Source organism: Spodoptera frugiperda, chromosome 22, assembly GCF_023101765.2.
Source record: "Spodoptera frugiperda isolate SF20-4 chromosome 22, AGI-APGP_CSIRO_Sfru_2.0, whole genome shotgun sequence".
NCBI lineage: Eukaryota > Metazoa > Arthropoda > Insecta > Lepidoptera > Noctuidae > Spodoptera > Spodoptera frugiperda.
Window position 1 is genome coordinate 1,307,924 of NC_064233.1, and position 6,422 is coordinate 1,314,345.

Genomic DNA, 6,422 nt, shown 5'->3' on the forward strand with positions numbered 1-6,422 from the left:
ACCAATAATTTAGTTATAATACTAATCAGAATACTATTTATTAACGCTCTTGGTAAGGACGAAACCGAAAAAGGTGGATTTGTACTGCTTATTTTTATTATGGGGTAGACAAGCAGAAAACTCACCTGATGTTAAGCAATCGCCGCCGGCAATAGACACTCGAAACACCACAGCCGATTGTCGCGGAATGCTGCTCATGAATATGAGCCTCTAGCATGGCTTGAAACTAGTCGAGTTTCTCGAATTCAGAAGGAAGGAAGAGGAGTAAACCGATAACATAATAATTATATTTTTTAAGTCGAGATAGGTGAAGGAATAGACAATGACATAGGCTACGTTTTGTCTCTTCCTAACTCCCCGTTTACCTACAATGAGAGATGGTGGTTTGTATGGAGCATTTCGCAATTTTCAAGGTAGAAAGCTAAAAATTTATTAGCAGAATATATGATAATATTTATTCAGGGCAAAGGCGTGCTTACCCTACTTCCACTCCTCTCTGTACAGATCTTTCTGCGGCCAAACATCATGCATATTTGTTACCAACAAAAATAAAACATGGACATATATATATTTTTTTAATCTGTCTCATTCTCTTAAAATAACGCTGCGAAGCCGCGGGCAAAAGCTAGTTTCAACAATTTGTTTCAAGTAAATAAAGATAACAGTGTTTCGTTATCTATGTCGTATGTAAGAGGTAAATAAATTGTCGGGAAATCCGAAAGTAAATAAACAATTGAACATCAGATGGTTTGGGAATCCACAACGCTGGTATATTGTCGGCTTAACACTAATTGTGTGATGACTGAACGAGTATGACACTATTCATATCATGGGGGCCTACTTTAATTCAACGAAAAACGAAGTTTCGTCCGAAACTTCGCAGATTGCATACTACAATTCTATTTATTGCGAACTTTCGTGAACTAAAATGAACGAATGAAATGAAGATAAATAAATAGGTTTTGATATGAAATTAAAAATAAAACGTTATTTTAAGTAATTCTATTAGTAAATCAGGTCAGTAGGGGGGGAGCTAGGGTAAGGTTTGGTGGGAATCGCTGTTAGTGAGATCAGCATTGCCTATAAAATGCCAAGATGCCTTCTGCTGTACTCGTGGCGGAGTACCGTAACAAGCAGAGCCCTAGCCAGTCCGCGTCATCCACGTCCTCGCCGTCCTCCCTGGGACCTGCTGCAACCGCGCCGCCGCGCGACCGCCACCTCGAGTTGCAGCTGAGCTAACGGATGCAGGGCGCAAGGCGAGTATTCTGCGCCTTAAAACAGAATCGACTCACTAGGGAGGAAACCCGACACAAAACTGAGCATATCCGCAGGCTCTGAAGCGGCAGCCCCGCTAGCGGATTAAGGCACAGTGGGCTAATCACCTGCTTGCCCGACAATCATCGATTAAAGAAACTGACACAGAGATAAACCGGACCGATCACTTACCAACGACTTTTGGCATGAAAAAACGGACACGAATTGCTATTTGGAATGTGCGAACGCTTGTCGATGACAGCAGACTAGCCCAGGCAGAAGCAGTGATGCTTAGATACAATCTGCAGATACTCGGACTGAGTGAAGTTAGAAGAAATGGTTTCGGGGACCTGAGAACATCCGGGGGTTTGACCTTGCTGTATTCAGGTAAAGAGAGTGAGGAAGAGGTGCGTGAGCATGGAGTAGGGTTCCTACTTTCAAATGCAGCTAGGAAAAGCCTTTTGGATTGGAAACCGATCTCGGACCGGATCATATACGCTCGATTTAACTCAAACGTCCGCAAAATTTCAATTATCCAGTGCTATGCCCCAACAAATGCAGCAACAGAGGATACCAAAGATGACTTCTACAATGCTCTGAATGCTACCATCAAAAAATAAAGAAGCAGGACATTGTCGTCGTCATGGGGGACCTAAACGCTAAGGTTGGCAGCGACAACACTAACCTCACGAGGCATATGGGTACACACGGACTTGGGGTGTGTAATGAGAATGGTGAGCGATTTGTTGAGTTTTGCCAGAACCATGATCTGACCATCGGAGGGACATTATTTATTCATGGCGACCACCACAAATACACGTGGAATTCACCCGATGGCACCACGAAGAACCAAATCGACCACCTAGCCATCAGCTCCAAATGGCGCTCCTCATTGCTAGATGTCCGCAACCGTAGGGGAGCCGATATTGACAGCGATCACCACCTGGTTGTTGCTGAAGTTCGGCTTAAGGTCGCGGTGGCCCGCGCAGCTGGAGGACCTGGCAGGGTTGGGAAGAGGTTTGAGGTGGGCAAATTAAACGATCCAGAAACGCGCAAATCATTCCAACTTGAATTGCGCAATCGTTTTGCCACACTCGACACGGCTACTAACTCATTGGACGAGGAGTGGAATCGGATCAAAGTGGCCTATACAGAGACCAGCTCCATCGTTTTAGGGCGTAAGAGCACTCACTCAAAGGAGGACTGGATGTCGCAACGTACATGGGACCTGATAGAAGACAGACGGAGACTTCACCTGAGACGCCTCGAAGCCCATGATGACGCTGTTCGAGCCGAACTTAACGTGCAATACCGTCAAAAGCGCAAAGAAATCTATCGCAGTACCCGCAAGGATAGAAGGCAGTGGGCTGACGGTATTGCAGATCGTGCTCAACACGCTGCAAACACAGGCAACTTAAAGGAGCTATATAAAGCTACAAAATCCTTGGCGGGTGGCAGTAAGTCCAGGAGAAAAAAGCCGCTGAAAGCTAAAGATGGGCAACTCATTGTGACACCAGAGGGGCAGCTGGCACGCTGGCATCAACACTTTGTAGAGGTCTTCCGGTTACCTACGACATCGACACCTGGCGAACTTCAGTTTAATTCCCCACCACCACAGCTGCTCGATATTAATGTGGACCCACCTTCAGCCTTGGAAGTAGCTAAAGCAATCCATTCTCTGAAGGCAGGCAAAGCACCAGGACTCGACCTCATCACTGCGGAGATGCTACAAGCAGACTTATCTTCCGCTGTCGATGTTCTGACGCCTCTAATCGAGAAAATTTGGACTTCGGAGGAGCTACCGGATGACTGGAACAAAGGCCTTGTTATCACTGTACCTAAGAAAGGAGACCTTAGTATGTGTGACAACTGGAGAGGCATCACATTGCTCTCGATTCCTGCTAAGGTTTTCTGCAAGATCATCCTGGACAGACTGGCAACGGCCGTGGACCCTCTCCTCCGCAGGGAACAGGCTGGTTTCCGATCGAGCCGCTCGTGTACGGACCAGATCAACACTCTTCGTATCATACTGGAACAGGCATCAGAATGGCAGAGAGAGATTTACCTCACATTTGTTGACTTCGAAAAAGCCTTTGATACGTTGAAGTGGCCAAGCATCTGGTCTCGTCTACTAGAAATTGGAGTGCCACCGAAGATTGTCCGCCTGTTGGAGAGTATCTACAAAAAGTACTCCTGTAGAGTAACTCACAACGGTCTCATTTCGGAAGACATAGCGGTGCACGCAGGTGTCCGCCAAGGCTGCCTTCTGTCACCTCTGCTTTTTCTGGTCGTCCTGGACGGAATTATGCTTCGCATCACAGATAAACGGCGCCGCGGGATAGAATGGGGACTGTCCAACACATTAGAAGACCTGGACTATGCCGACGATCTTTGCCTGCTGAGTCACACCCATGCCGACATGCAAGCTAAGTTGGACGATTTGCGACAGGAGGCAGCAAAAACAGGGCTTAGAATTAATACCCGGAAGACCAAAGAAATAAGATCTGGCGTGGCGAATAATTCACCGTTGCTGATTGGCACAGAGGCAGTGGAGCGCGTCCACAAATTCACATACCTCGGGAGCGTCGTGTCGGAAACTGGAGGAAGTGAGGAGGACATCGCCTCACGGATCGCCAAAGCTCGAGCAACTTTCGCGCAGTTGAGACCAGTCTGGCAGTCCCGAAAACTGACCCGAAGGATCAAGCTCAAGATCTTCGGGTCCAATGTCAAATCGGTGCTGCTATACGGGTGCGAGACGTGGAAGGTAACGAAGGACATCTCCCGCCAAATCCAGGTCTTCGTTAACCGATGTTTGCGTCGCATTCTCGGTATTTACTGGCCCGAGACCATCTCCAACCTTGACCTGTTGGAGAAATGCCACGAAAGTCCTATCGATCGCCAAATAAAACGCCGCAAGTGGGGATGGATTGGCCATACTCTCCGAAGAGGCCCCGACCACATTCCTAAACAAGCATTAGAGTGGAATCCTCAGGGGAAAAGGAAGCGTGGCCGTCCTCGGCAAACCTGGCGACGTACTGTAGTGGCGGAAGCGGCGGGCATCGGCATGACGTGGAGCGAAGTGAAGCGGGAAGCTCAAGACCGATCGAAATGGAGGACCTCTGTCGACGCCCTCTGCCCCATCTAGGGGTCATAGGACCTTAAGTCAAGTAAGTCATTAGTAAATCAATAAAACCTACTGCCGAAGATTAAACGAAACTTCAGATTCGAGTACCGGAGTAGCCCTACAGTAAGGTATTCCGACGTTCGGTGGCTGGGCAACCGACATCACATCACATAAACAGCCTATAAAGGTAAGTGTCCACAGACCCGCATCGTACGCATTCCGTATGACGTCATCAGTACGCATCGCATGTAGGCATTGCCGATGATGCGGTCCGTACGATGCGGATCAGTGGACGCAGTTGTATGAGATTCTATACAAGGCAAATTAAAATCCAATGCGTGCGATGCGGGCCTGTAGACGCTTACCTCAAAGGCCTCTTCTTCGACACGAAAAAGGTTTGAGCATTATTCACCACACTTGCTTGTAGCAGTTCCGCTTCCCACACGGAGCAACTCATTGTGTGATCCACGAATTGTTGTTTCGGGCCTGGGTGTCATGTGTATATTTTGTAAATATATCCACAACACAATAGGAAATCTTGACATTTCACCTGACTTGATAATCAGTCCTGAATCAAACCCTTTGAAATCTGCAGTTGCCAACAACACGCAGTATTATTATCTTAAATCGAAAAGATAGGAAGTAAATAATGTATTTCATTCAATTGTTTATGTATTACATAAACATTTCATTGAAATTAGTCAGCGGGATTATCGATTACGATCAGTGAGACAGATTAATGGTGGCATTGCATTCCTAAATAATTAAACATACCTAGGTACGATTATGTTATTAAATCACTAGACAATAGGTAAACAATTAATACCTAGACATAATAATATTGGGCATTGGTCTATACTTGGTAGATGCTCAAACAAAACTATGCAGCAGCGCAAAAGGTAGCGTGTTCGATTCCCGCACGGAGCAACTCTTTGTGTGATCCACAAATTATTGTTTCGGGTCTGAGTGTCATGTGTACCTACCTATGTGGAATTATATGTATGCTTGTGAACGCACCCACGAATACGATCCAGGAAAAAATCTAGTGTGGGGCATCGTTTAAAAAAATATATACTTAATATTATTATATACTAGCAAAATATATTGCATGGTACCTGTAAGTCGGCAAACTAACAGACGGATCACCTGATAGTAATCAATCGCCGCCGCCCATGGAGGCTCGCAACATTAGAGGCGTCACAAGCGAGTTACCGGCCTTTTGAAGATTAGTGATTTCAGAATTGGGAATTTGGAAATTGAAGTGGAGTGGAAATGGGCGTTGTTTCACGTCAGTTTTCCGTAAGGCCATGGTATCACTCCGGTCGAGCCGGCCCAGCAGTGCAGAAGATCGGGACTCCCACACTTATAAATAATTATGTAATAATATCATCACAGAATACTATCACCACTTAGTACCTACTTACCCGAAATATGCCGAATGCCTGCAATATGCAAGAATAATAGTTTATAATACACATATATTATTTAGTTAGGCTTGCAAAATATGTGCAATTGATAATTTTAGCGAAAATCCTTCGAAAAGAAAGTTTGATTTTTGATAAAGTGCAAAAACTTTCTGCTAGTCAAATAAAATCCTTTTAAAATAAAAGTTTTGGTTTTTTTTTTGTTATAATTGTATTAGCGACATCTTAACAATGCATTTATTAAAATAAATTATAAAATAGGTATTTAGTTACTGTATTTATTTAGGTAAGACAATTAGTAGTAAATAGTTGTGGCAAAAATTATGACGGAATTTCATCTCGTTAAAATCACAATATTGACAAATCGAATAAAGTATTGAATTTGACTATTGAAATCCAGGATTTTCCGGTACAAAGAGTAAACATGGAATAATACAGTACAGCCAGACTTTTGCTGATCTTTGGACCCTCTTCAAGGACAAACAATTAGTCATTTTTTGATCTTTATTTTTATTATTTTTATCAAAAAAACAAACAAGTATTAGTCATTTTATAATGCCGTACGCCAATTAGTGAGTGCTATCTTGTTTGAACGACTGATACATAAATAAAGAGTTTTG